The sequence below is a fragment of the Suricata suricatta genome, chromosome 8 (assembly GCF_006229205.1).
Source record: "Suricata suricatta isolate VVHF042 chromosome 8, meerkat_22Aug2017_6uvM2_HiC, whole genome shotgun sequence".
NCBI classification, from domain to species: Eukaryota; Metazoa; Chordata; class Mammalia; order Carnivora; family Herpestidae; genus Suricata; species Suricata suricatta.
The window spans coordinates 14,412,026-14,424,349 of NC_043707.1; the positions used below are offsets into that span (position 1 = coordinate 14,412,026).

A 12,324-nucleotide genomic window follows, 5' to 3' on the forward strand; every position below is an offset into this window, starting at 1 on the left:
TTGTCTCTAGCTATTTTCAGTCCAGGCTAAGAACATCCCATCCATGTGATGATTATTCTAGAAGCACTTCAGAAATACAGTAGAAAACTTAAAAAAAATTTTTTTTTAATTTTTAATGTTTTTTAAATTTATTATTGAGCTAAAAACAGAGCATGCATGGGGGAGGGGCAGAGAGAGAGGGAGACCCAGAGTCTGCAGCAGGCTTCAGGCTCTGAGCTGTCAGCACAGAGCCCGATGTGGGACTTGAACCCATGAACCGTGATATCATGACCTGAGCCAAAGTTGGCTGCTTAACCTACTGAGCCACCCAGGTGCCTGAAAACTTAAAAAATTCTTATCCTAACTCATTCATCTCTCCATTCTCTTTCCTCAGTCTTTCTCCATTCCTCCCTCCATGCCCCCTCTCAAGGTTATTATGTCTCAAGAAATAGGACTAAACTTTTATAAATATTAATTTTTAGTTACATGGATCAATTCTATATTTAAAATATTAGAACATGACAAATAAATTTAAAATTCTCTTTGACAAGCATTCCTATCTGAGTTCTTCCCTCTTCACAAAAGTAATCAGTTTAGTCTATAGTCCTTCCAGAGCTCTTAAAATTGGTTAACTATGTAAAATTATATTATATCATATAAAATTTGTTGTACTAATTGCTGTGATTTCTCATCTATGTAATAATGATGATGGCAAGTAACATTGAGTGCTTGTATCATTGTTCTCAGCATTTAACACTAATGAACTAACTTGATCTTGATAACAATGCCATTACCAGCCCTATTTTGCAGATGAGGAAATGTATGCATTATTTTGCAACTGCTTTTGTTTGATCTCAAATACATGCTTTTGAGATATAGCCGTGTTGATTCAATCACATCTAATTCCTGTCTTTGATGGGGTTATAGTATATTTCATCTCTAGATTTGCATAATTCACTCATTCATACAATAAGTACTTATTGAGTACTGCAATGTGCCAAAGATCATTCTAGGTGCTAGAGGTAAAGCACGTTCCTTGCCTTTATGGAATTTATATCCTAGTGGGGGATGACAGACAATGAACAAGGAAGTGCTATAGGGAAAAAGCAAGCAGAGAGGGGGGAATACAGAATACTGAAAGAGCTTAATTTTGCATGGGGTCATCAGGAAGGACCGCACTTGAAAGATGACATTTAAGCAGTGGTCCGCTATTTTAGATCATAGGTGAAAGAAAGCTCAATTTAGAGAAAATTATGTGTATTTAACTTGTTGCTTTGAAATGTTTTCATGCCAGCCCTTTGCAAGAACAATGTAAGGAAACCAAGGAATTAGAAAATTAAGCAAAGCTTGTAAAATCCCATATTAAATGGAATGAAAGACCTTAAATTAGATCGTTAGCCCTCGAATATCACTTTTTTTTTTGACTTAGATATGCCCTTGTGAGAATAGTTGAATAGACTTTTGACTGACTTTCTTAATTTGGAGAATTAAATATACCCCAGGTTTTACCAGGGTTTATTTTTTTTTTTTAAGTAATCTCTGCACCCAACATAGGACTTGAACGTACAACTCTGAAACTAAGAGTTGTATGCTGTACCAACTGGCCAGCTGGGCACCCCGTTATCAGTTTTTTAAAAATCAGGGGTGCCTGGGTGGCTCAGTTGGCTAAGCATCTGACTTCAGCTCAGGTCATGATCTCATGGCTTGTGGGTTCCAGCCCTGTGTTGGGCTCTGTGCTGACAGCTCAGAGCCTAGAGCCTGCTTCAGATTCTGTCTCCCTATCTCTCTGCCCCTCCCCTGCTTATGCTGTTTCTCTCTCTCCTTCAAAAATAAATAAACATTAAAAAAATAAAATAAAAATCTGAGACAAGCAACACATTGACAGGAGAATAAATGATAATGGGAAAACCTTGTTTTTTTATTTAGCTCCCAAACCTATGCCTAATTTTGACCACTATGAAAATGGAAGGTCCATAATGTATTGAGTATAAATGATTAATAAGTGCATATATTTTTCTAAGGCAAGTTTCTTATAATATCATTCTCTAAGTTATTGCTTTGCCTTGAAAAGGAAACATTTTCCCACTTTTAATAGCTAGTGAAAAAGAATCTTAAAGATATAAGAACTTCTCTAAATAAGATATCTAAAAATATCTTATAGGGCGCCTGAGTGGCTCAGTCGGTTAAGCGTCTGACTATGGCTCAGGTCATCATCACATGGTTCATGGGTTTGAGCCCCATGTTGGGCTGCTGACAGCTCAGAGCCTGGAGCCTACTTCAGAGTCTGTGTCTCCTCTCTTTGGCCCTCCCCCACTCATGCTCTTTCTCTCTCTGTCTCTCTCCCTGTCTCAAAAATAAACATTAAAAATTTCTATAAATATATCTTAATTTTAAATGGCTGCTAACTTCCTCTGGCAACTCATATAAATACACTGAGAAGTAGCAAAAGTAACCATTTGATTTTAACTCCACAAGAACAGAAATACAAGAGCTCTCCCCCTAACTGGCATTTACATTCTCTACACCTAAAACCTTTCAAAGAGATGCCAAGAAGCATGATAAAACTTTAAATTATATTAATCTACTTTGATGCAATAAGTATTTTGTTGAACACCGACTAAGTACAATGCATAGAGCCTGATATTGTGAAATAAATAGAGATGAATAAAATATGGCTGTGGCTTTGGTAGCAAAAGAGACATATTCACAACTAACTATAGTTTCTGTAGTGGGTGTTGTGATACAGATGTTCAAGCACTGAAGGGAAATGGGGAAGCACAAGACCATTCACAGACCTTCCTGACAGACCTGGAGCCAACCCAGTTGGGGCAGTGGTCAAGCTGGTTGGTGCCCAGATTTGGTTGTGAGAGGAAAGGACTCAGGTCCTGTATCCTTCTCAAAGATACCAGAAGAGTCAGAGAGATAAGTATGAACCAATGTTCTTAAAGAGAACAAGAGCAGGAGCTAGAAACAATATCTAATCCAGGTTTTGTGAACCTTAACAGTATCGACATTTAGCACCAGATAATTATTATCTGATGTGGGCTGGCCTGTGCCTTGGGGAGTTTCCAGCAGCTTCTCTGGCCTCAACCCACTAGATGCCAATACACCTCCCTAAAGCCATCGCCATCAAGAATTTCTCCAGCCACTAGCAAATATCGGGGGCCTGAGGGATTGAGTGGGGCGGGGAGACAGCAAGATGGCCTCTGGTTGAAGCCTCTGATCCAGTCCAGTGTTTTTCTACCCTGGCTGCACCTTAAAGTCATCTGGGGAGTTTTTGTTGCCTGGCTCTTAATTCTATACCTCCAAGTTCAGGGTATAGTTCATGTATTTGGTTTGTTTGTTTATTTGTTTGTTTGTTTTTAATAGCTTCCTGGGTGATTCTAATATACAGCCAGAGTTGAGACCTCATCTATAGAGCAGAAGAAATGCTGTGTTTAAATAAATAATATAATTATGTTATACTGTTAATAAAAAGTATACTTGAGGTAGTAAATAATATACTTTTGCCATTCCTCTGCTAAGCATTTTTATACATTATTATCTCACTTAATCTTAGTGACAACACTAAGATGTAGGTCCTAAAGCTGAAAGGGGCTGGGAAGTTGCAAATGAAGTAGGGTAGGTTATAGGCAAATATGGGGATTGTTAGGGGCAAAATAAATGGGCATTTTGAGTAGGGCTTAGGGTACAGATTGGAGAAGAGGAATTTTGAGGGAAGACTCTGTCAAAGTTTTCTAAAGGACACAAAACATAAACTAGCGCTTCCAGCAGCTCTGGGCTGGGGTTAAGAGCATGAGCTCTGGGGACAGACAAACCAGTGTTCACTTCTCTATGACCCTGGGTAAGTGTTTTTAGCTTCTATTACCATGTAACAAATTACCCCAACACTTTGTGGCCCGAAACAAGAAACACTTATTATCTCACAGTTTCTGTGCGTCAGGAATTGAGGTGCAGCACAGCTGGGTGGTTCTGGTTCAAGGTCTCTCATAGGCTACAGACAAGACGTCACAGGGGCTGTAGCCTTTGAAGACATGACTGAGCCTACAGGAGCCACTTTCAAGTTGGCTAACCCACACGATGGTGGCCGAGAGGCCCCGTCTTTCTCCACAGGAGCCCTTCCACGGGCTGCTTGAGTGTCCTCACCACATGGTAACTGGCCTCTTTCAGGGGGAGACTCGAGACCAAGAAGGAATCTGCAGGGCCTTTTGTGACCCAACTTGGGAAGCCAAGCACCTGCACTCCCACCACATTCTGCTCATTAGAAGTGAGTCACTAAGTCCAACTCAAGTACCACATTCAAGGGGAGTATGATTAGGCTCCACCTTTTGAAAGAAGGAGTATCAAACCACATGAGGACATATTTTAAACTTTTTTTTTAATCTTTATTCATTTTTGAGAGATAGAAACAGAGCACAAGCAGGGCTAGGATAGAATCCAAAGGAGGCCCCAGGCTCTCAGGTGTCAGCACAGAGCCCAGCATGGGGCTCGAACTCATGAACCATGAGATCATGACTAGAGTGGAAGTCGGATTCTGCACCACTGCAGGTCACTCTCTAAGCCTGAGTCTCCTTGTTAGTGAAATGTGATGATTATGAAGATGTGGCAAAATGATGCACCTACAAATGAAATCAGGAACAGGCCGTCTGGAGTAACATGTGCCTTCCTAGTGGCTACTGTTGCATTCAGAGGATACTATGGACTTAGGACATGAGGTTCAGCAGAAAGGGGTACCCAAGGCCAAAGGCAGGAAGGTGGGAGAAGGCAGGACTTGGTCCAGGCACAGGAAACCAGCATAGCTGACTCATAGAGCATGCCAAGATACGGTGTGGGATAGGAGATAAGGCTGGAAGGGATTTGGGGGGTGGATTTTGTTTTTCTGTAAAACCTTGAAGTTTGGGCATTATTCCATAAGCATGAGAGTATTAAAAGATTTTGAGCAGAGGCATACTGTGAGCAGGCTGCTTTGGCAAGATAACTCCCAAGAGTCCAGGGACCACCAGGTTACAGCCCTAAGGTCTTGAACTGGGACAACAGGAATGGAAAGGAGGGCCCTGGGATGGATCCTGTGAATGGATGGCACAAGATGAGTTTGGGAGTGAAGAAATGTGCCTGAAAAAGTGAGATTTGCTGGGCAAATGGAGGCCCATGCTAGAACCAAAGAGTCCTGACTGGAAAAATCAGGCTCAACGGTAAAGATGAGGATTTCTGTCTTGGGCACCTTGAGATGGAGGCGTCTCAGTACCTCCATATTGGAAACATTGGCCCAAAGCTTAGAAGTGGGGTCTGGAGAGAAACATTGATTTTGGAATCAAGATTCCCATGTCGGGGGCGCCTGGGTGGCTCAGTCGGTTAAGTGTCCGACTTCACCTCAGGTCATGATCTCACAGTTCGTGGATTCGAGCCCCGCATCAGGCTCTGTGCTGACAGCTAGCTCAGAGCCTGGAGCCTGCTTCCGGTTCTGTGTCTCCCTCTCTGGCCCTCCCCTGCTCATGCTATCTCTCTCTCTCTCTCTCTCTCTCTCTCTCTAAAAACAATAAAAACAGTTTTAAAAAATTAAAAAAAAATTCCCATGTTAAATGTACAGATTGAGCCACAGTGGGCTACATCTGAACTTTGGAGTGCCCCAGAGTTGGTTCCAGGGGTTTAGTGAAGGAGAAACATACTCTAAGTCAGGTGGTTGGCAATGGTGACCATGGTTGTCTTGTCTGCAAAACAAATCATTGTTTCCACTTAGGTTTTATGTTGAGTTGTTCAGTGGGGAGGGAGTAGAGGTATATTGGTTTTCTATTGCTGCTATAACAAATTACCACAAATTTCTTAGCCAATGCAAAAGTTATTATCTTAACAGTTTTGGAAATCTGAAACCTGACATGGGTGTCCCTGGACTAAAATCAAGATGTGGGCATGGCTGCGTTCTTTTCTGTAGGAAACTGTGTTCCCTCTCTAGGGTAGAACACATTGTCTTGCCTTTTGCAGCTTCTAGAAGCTGCCTGTATCGGCCGGCGCTGCCTTCCTCCATCTTCAGAGCCAGCAACGTTGCGTGTCTCTGATCCTGTCTCCTTAGTCACATTTGTCTGACTCTCTTTTGCCTCCCTCTTCAATCATTAAGTAGTCCTGTGATTACATTTGACTCTCCCAGATAATTCAGAATATTCTCCCCATCTCAAGGTCTTTAATTTAATCACATCTGCAAAGTCCTTTGTACCATTGTAACATAACGTAGGTTATAGGAGTTATGATTCTTTCATGTTTGGGTGCCATTTTTCTGCCTACCTCAAGGAGTACTGGAGAATATGGGAAAATTGGAATTCCCTCACTAGTAGGGATCACCTCCATTTTCTTGGGGATCACTGATATTTTAAAACGGTATTATGGGTTTTGCAAAAATGATACCTGCTTAGAGAAAAAAGTAAAAGTAAAATGAGAAAGGTACAAATCACCTAAGAGCCTGCCTCTCAGATGTAACCATTGTCGATATTTTAGTGAACTTCTTTTCAGAGACTTCTCTGTGCATATTTATACATATATAAGGTATAAGAAGATGTATGTCTTCCTCTGAGACCAGAACTACAAGTGAGAGGAAAGTTGGGGTGAAGGGAAAAAACTGAGCAAGTTCATTGGGTGTCCTGTCATTCTGATTGTTCATGTAGGTGTAGAGGCATCTGCCGGGAGGGAGGCCCAGGCAGGTTCTGGAGGCTTGTGGGGGAGGGCAGGGGGTGTGCACCAGCTGCTGTGGTGAAAGTGGTAGGGAATCAGCTAGGGATAAATAGGGATGGCCCAGCTGATGGCCTGAATCTGTGGTGCATATAAACAGCCTGCTTATGTGATTATCACCAGTAACCCTCCGCAACCCTGGAAAGTGGGTGGAAAACACAGATGGATGGGTAAAATCAGGGCTAGAGACTAGCAAAGCTAATATTAAGTGAAAAGTCTAGACCAAGCCTAGGGGATCTTAAATAAAGGGGAAGCATCATTAACTTTTCTAAGAATAATATCTTACTATTTTTTCAAAAACTACCATAGTTTTTGAATTATGTTAACGATTTAACCACCAGCTTTAAGAAAGAGAAAGAAATACTACATTATGTGTTCACTTTAGAAGCAAGTAACATACCAAACTTGGAGACACTAAAATGGAGATGGTAGGAAGGTGCCTTGTTAGCGCAGTAGGTAGCACGTCAGTCTCATAAAATAGAGATGGTAGGGATTCATATGGCTTTTGAAATTTCAATGGGTGGGCCGTATTTGGATCATACTTCAAAGAAAAACTGAACAGAAAAATTAAGAGGCAGTTTAATTTGAATACTTAATAAATAGTTGATGTAAGGGCACCTAGGCGGCTCAGTCGGTTAGGCATCCACCTTCAGCTCAGGTCGTGATCTCACTGCTTATGGGTTTGAGTCCCACATCGGGCTCTGTGCTGACAGCTCAGAGTCTGGAGCCTGCTTCAGATTCTGTCCCCATCTCTCTGCCCCACCCCTACTCATGCGCTGTCTCTGTCTCAAATATAAAACATATTTTAAAAAATTTGAAATAGCTGATGATGTAAAGAATTATTGTTCTTTTATTTAAGGTATGGTAATCATTTCATAGTCATGATATAAAAAAGTTACTGCTTTTGAAAATTTTTTTTAACATCCATTTATTTTTGAGACACGGATACAGACTGCAAGGGGCTGAGGGGCAGAGAGAGAAAAAGACACAGGATCTGAAGCAGGCTCCAGCCTCTGAGCTGTAAGCACAGAGCCCAACACGGGGCTCGAACCCACTAATGGTGAGATCATGACCTGAGCTGAAGTCAGACACTCAACTGACTGAGCCACCCAGGCTCCCCTAAAAAAGTTATTGCGTTTTAGAGAAACATGCTAAAATATTTATGAATGGAATATGAAATGGTATGGTGTCTCTGGCCGAGTTGGGAGGGGGAAGTTACACTGAATAACTGACATGCAGAACAGCATAATTGAAGCTGCCTGATGGTGACATGGGTTCATTTTTATTTTTTTGTCTACTTTTTTATATCTTTGAAATTTTCCATAATAAAAAATTAAAAGGAAAAGAACCAATGAGATTTTTCAAAGCTCCTCATGCCCACGTGACTGAATGATGGATGAGCCATGGGCAAGGAGGTAGGGTTGAGGGCTGTTCTTCTCCACTGGAGGTTGCTGGAGCAACAGACAGTGGAGGAGACTGAGTTTTCATGTGACCCTGCTGAGAAACTCAAATGGCACAGAAGGAAAATGGCCCTGGGGCAAGGAGAGAGTAGCAGATGTGGGCCATGTGAGAAGCCTGGTGCTGGAGAGGCCTTGGTCACCCGTCCTGAGACCAGCTCTGAATGTGTACAACTCACCAACCAGTTCCCTTACTCAGCCTCATTCTCTCTTCACACCCTCCTCTGATGCTGAACCCACTGCTCCCCAGCAACAATGAGGAGGATTAATGTGATCAGAGCCTTGGGCTTGCCCTAAAGAACATGGCTCCACCCATACTTTTTCATATAATAAATAACTTTTTCTGTAGAACATAGTAAACCTTTTAGGCTTTGCAGGCTACATATGGCCTCTGATATACAATGACTTCAACTCCATCATTGTGGCAGGAAAGCAGTCATAGATGGTACGTGAATAGACAGGCATGGCTAGATTCTAGTACAATTTTATTTATACAAATAAGTGATGGGCCACATTTGGATCATGGGATATAGTTCTCTGAGCCCTGTTCTAGATACCAAGAACCTTCTCAAATCCTCATCTTGCATAAGAGCTAAAATCAATTTAAATGAATGTGAGTGAGAAACATGGAAGGATAAATGAGCTTATGACCAGAGCAGGAATTTGGAAAATTGAGATATGACAGTCTTTAGGGACTGCCCATTCTAAGATGTGACTGTTCTATTGAGTGACAGACATAAGGGAAGGTGGGAGAGGGGGGTTCATGGAATCACGGCGACTGGAGGCCATGGTGTTGGAGGTGTCACCAGTATGAATAATGAAGTATCTGAGAAGGCCGGTGGGGGATGGGTTGGAGAAGATGACAGCAAGTCAAATCCTAGAGCTGTCGAGGATGGTGTAAGAATGTCCTTGAGGACAAAGAAGTGGTGGGAGTGGAGGTGTGGGAGTTAGAACTTGGACTCTGGATTCACAACTCTGCCTTCCAAACTAAGCTTCAACATTTCCAGTTGTGGGACTCTGAGCAAAGATGACTTAACCACTCTGAGCCTTAGGTTTTCCATCTGTAAAATGATCTTTCATCTAAACAATGCTAGTTACTTACCTAAGAGGAATTCTAGTGCCAGCCACTAAGGGGATACCACTAAGGGGATACCAGTACTGATATGTATATGAACAGGTATGTTCCAGTGGTTTAAAGGTAGTTATTTATTCGTTCATTTATTTAGCTGATGTTATTGAATGCCCAAATGTGCTGTCAAATTATAGAGCACAGACATATTTGTAAGCTGTTGGCTACAATTTTTTTGGGTACTTATTCTGTACCATGGGAATATGACACAGAGAAAAATGAGCCCTGTCTTTATGGACAGTTTTTGTGTATAGTTGGATTACAGAATGCATGTATTTAATTTATGCTGATTCAGTGGCATGCTTTGGGGGGAAAAAGAGAGAAATAAGATTTTTATTTATTTTTATTTTTTTAAAATAGTTTATTGTCAAATTGGTTTCCATACAACACCCAGTGCTCTTCCCCATAAGTGCCCTCCTCCATCATCACCACCTCCCTTCCCCCTGCCCCTCCCCCTTCAACCCTCAGTTCATTTTCAGTATTCAACAGTCTCTCAAGTTTTGCGTCCCTCTCTCTCCCCAACTCTCTTTCCCTCTTCCCCTCCCCCTGGTCCTCCATTAGGTTTCTCCTGGTCTCCTGTTAGACCTATGAGTGCAAACATATGGTATCTGTCCTTCTCTGCCTGACTTATTTTACTTAGCATGACACCCTCAAGGTCCATCCACTTTCCTACAAATGGCCATAAGAAATAAGATTTTTAAAAATTCAAGCCGTTCCCCTTGCTATTCCACTCAATAGGCAAAAGCATAAATCAGGCATACGACTCAACTCTTTCCTTAGTTGTTCCCAGTGTTATGTGCCCCTTATCACATGAGCAGCTCAGAAGGCAACTACATCTTTCTGTTTGTCTGTATGTCTGTCTACCTATATAACTACCTGCCAACCAGGCATTTATATAGTGTGTACTCAGGTACTATTCTGAACAACTGATAAATATTACCTAATTTAACTTGCATAACAACCCTACAACGTAGGAGATGTTATTGTCCCCATTGTAGTAGTCAGGCTGTATTAAGCTAGGTTGTTATCATAAACAATACTGAAGTATTCAATAACAGTTTGCTTCTTGCTCATACAAAGACTGACACAGTAGACACCGTTTTATTTATAGCTATCTGGGAGATCACTAAAGCAAAGGAAGAAAAGAGTGGAGAAGGCACTCTGGTTCTTAACTTTCTCAGCCTAGAATGTTCTTTACCTTACATTTCCTAACAGAGCCCAACTCCAAACCAACTGCAAGGGAGGCTGAGATCCGTAGGGACCCTGGATATTCCATGAGCACTGGCTATCTCAGTGACAGCCATATTCCAGAGAAAGAACTGAGGCACAGAGATGACTTATCTGCCCGAGATCACAAGCTAGCAAACAAGACAGGACTGAACCCGGGCAACCTGGCTACTGAATCTGTGCCATTAAGAATCGTCAATCTGTCTACTCCACTGCCTCTTAGATCACCTTTTACTTAGAGCAGTCAGTGCTAGGACAGGGAGAACCCTGGCTCTGTGACGTTGAGTGAAGCATATCATGGATAATTTAAGCTATGTGAAGGGGAAACTTTGATTAGATGTGATTTTCATCTTATGTGCTGATTTCAGAGTACAGCTGCAGTGGAAGATACAACTCCTCTTTATATTATGTGTGTGTTAGCATTTATTGCCTCAGAGAATCCTATTTACCGGCCAGGAGAGCCGTGTAAACTGTGAGTTTGGCTGTATTTTAATGTTCTTGCTAAGAGGAATTCTACCAAGCCCAGCTGTCTTTGTTGCTTGATGTCATTATATTGTCAGATCACAGCTGGTAGGTTGGGATCATTTGTCACCGATGGCTGCCGATCGCTTTTCATGTAAATGACAGGCCCTTCTCCTATAGGTTCCCCATAATTTAGCATACTCTTCACTCTGTCCATCCATTCTCAGTTACCCATTTTTTCCCCATAACTTTTGTTTCAAGTAACTGCATTTTTTTGTAGCTATTTTATATAGACATTGACAACCCTTAAATTTTTTCTTAGGGATGATGAACCTGGGGGGCTCAGACAGCTAAGTGTCTCTTGGTTTCAGCTCAGGTCATGATGTCACAGTTTATGGATTCAAGCCCCATGTCAGGATCTGTGCTGACAGCACACAGCCTGCTTGAGGTTCTCTTTCTCTCCTCTCTCTGCCCCTGCCACCCTGAAAATAAATAAATAAACATTACAAAAATATTTTTTCTTAGGTTTATAAAAATAACTTAGATTAATCACATATAAAATGGACAATGGGATAACTCTCCCTCTGAGCAGTGAATCCCCCTGATACACTAGTTGCTTCCAAATTGCTTGAATAACGGATAAGCCCAAGGTTTTTTAGGAAGCAACCAGGAAATGTTTTCTCTCTTTTCCTCTAGACTTAGAGCTTTGAGGTCATAAGTGAGCCTTGAGCTGCTGCGGGCGACCACCTGAAGAGGTTGCGCCTGAGATGACAGCAGAGTGGAGAGGGGGCTGGAACCTGTGTTTCTGTGGCATAGTTTCAGGCCTCTATCTGGCCGTGCCCAAAGCCAACTCTACCCCTTCCCTCTTAGTTAATCCTATTTTTTTTTGTTTTTTAGTTTTATTTATCTTATTTTATTATTTTTAAGAGAGAAAGAAAGTGAGCACAAGCAGGGGAGGGGCATAGAGAGAAAGAGAGAGAATCCCAAGCAGGCTCTGTGCTGTCAGTGAAGAGCCTGATACAGGGCTAGAGTTCACAACCTGAGCCAAAGTCGAGAGTCAAACACTTAACTGACTGAGTCACCCAGGTGTCCCGAGGTAGGTTTCTAATATTCACAAATGAAAGAGTCCTAACTGATATGTATGTGCTCCTACATGGTATTGCCCTGACTAGCCTCTAGTATTCTAACTTAGTCAGCTTTGTCTAGGTTCTGTTGACCTCAACCGCAGCAATTTCCTACTCGACACATCCCCAAAGGCAAGGGAAATGAAAGCAAAACTGAACTCTTGGGACCTCATCAAGATAAAAAGCTTCTGCACTGCAAAGGAAACAATCAAGAAAACTATTAGGCAAC

General features: G+C 41.9%; 1 protein-coding gene across 1 annotated transcript in view; it reads left to right on the plus strand.

Annotated features, from left to right (window-relative positions):
- IQCK (IQ motif containing K) overlaps positions 1-12,324 on the plus strand; it is a 113,112-nt gene that overhangs the window by 31,692 nt on the left and 69,096 nt on the right. The gene's annotated exons all lie outside the window — the stretch shown is intronic.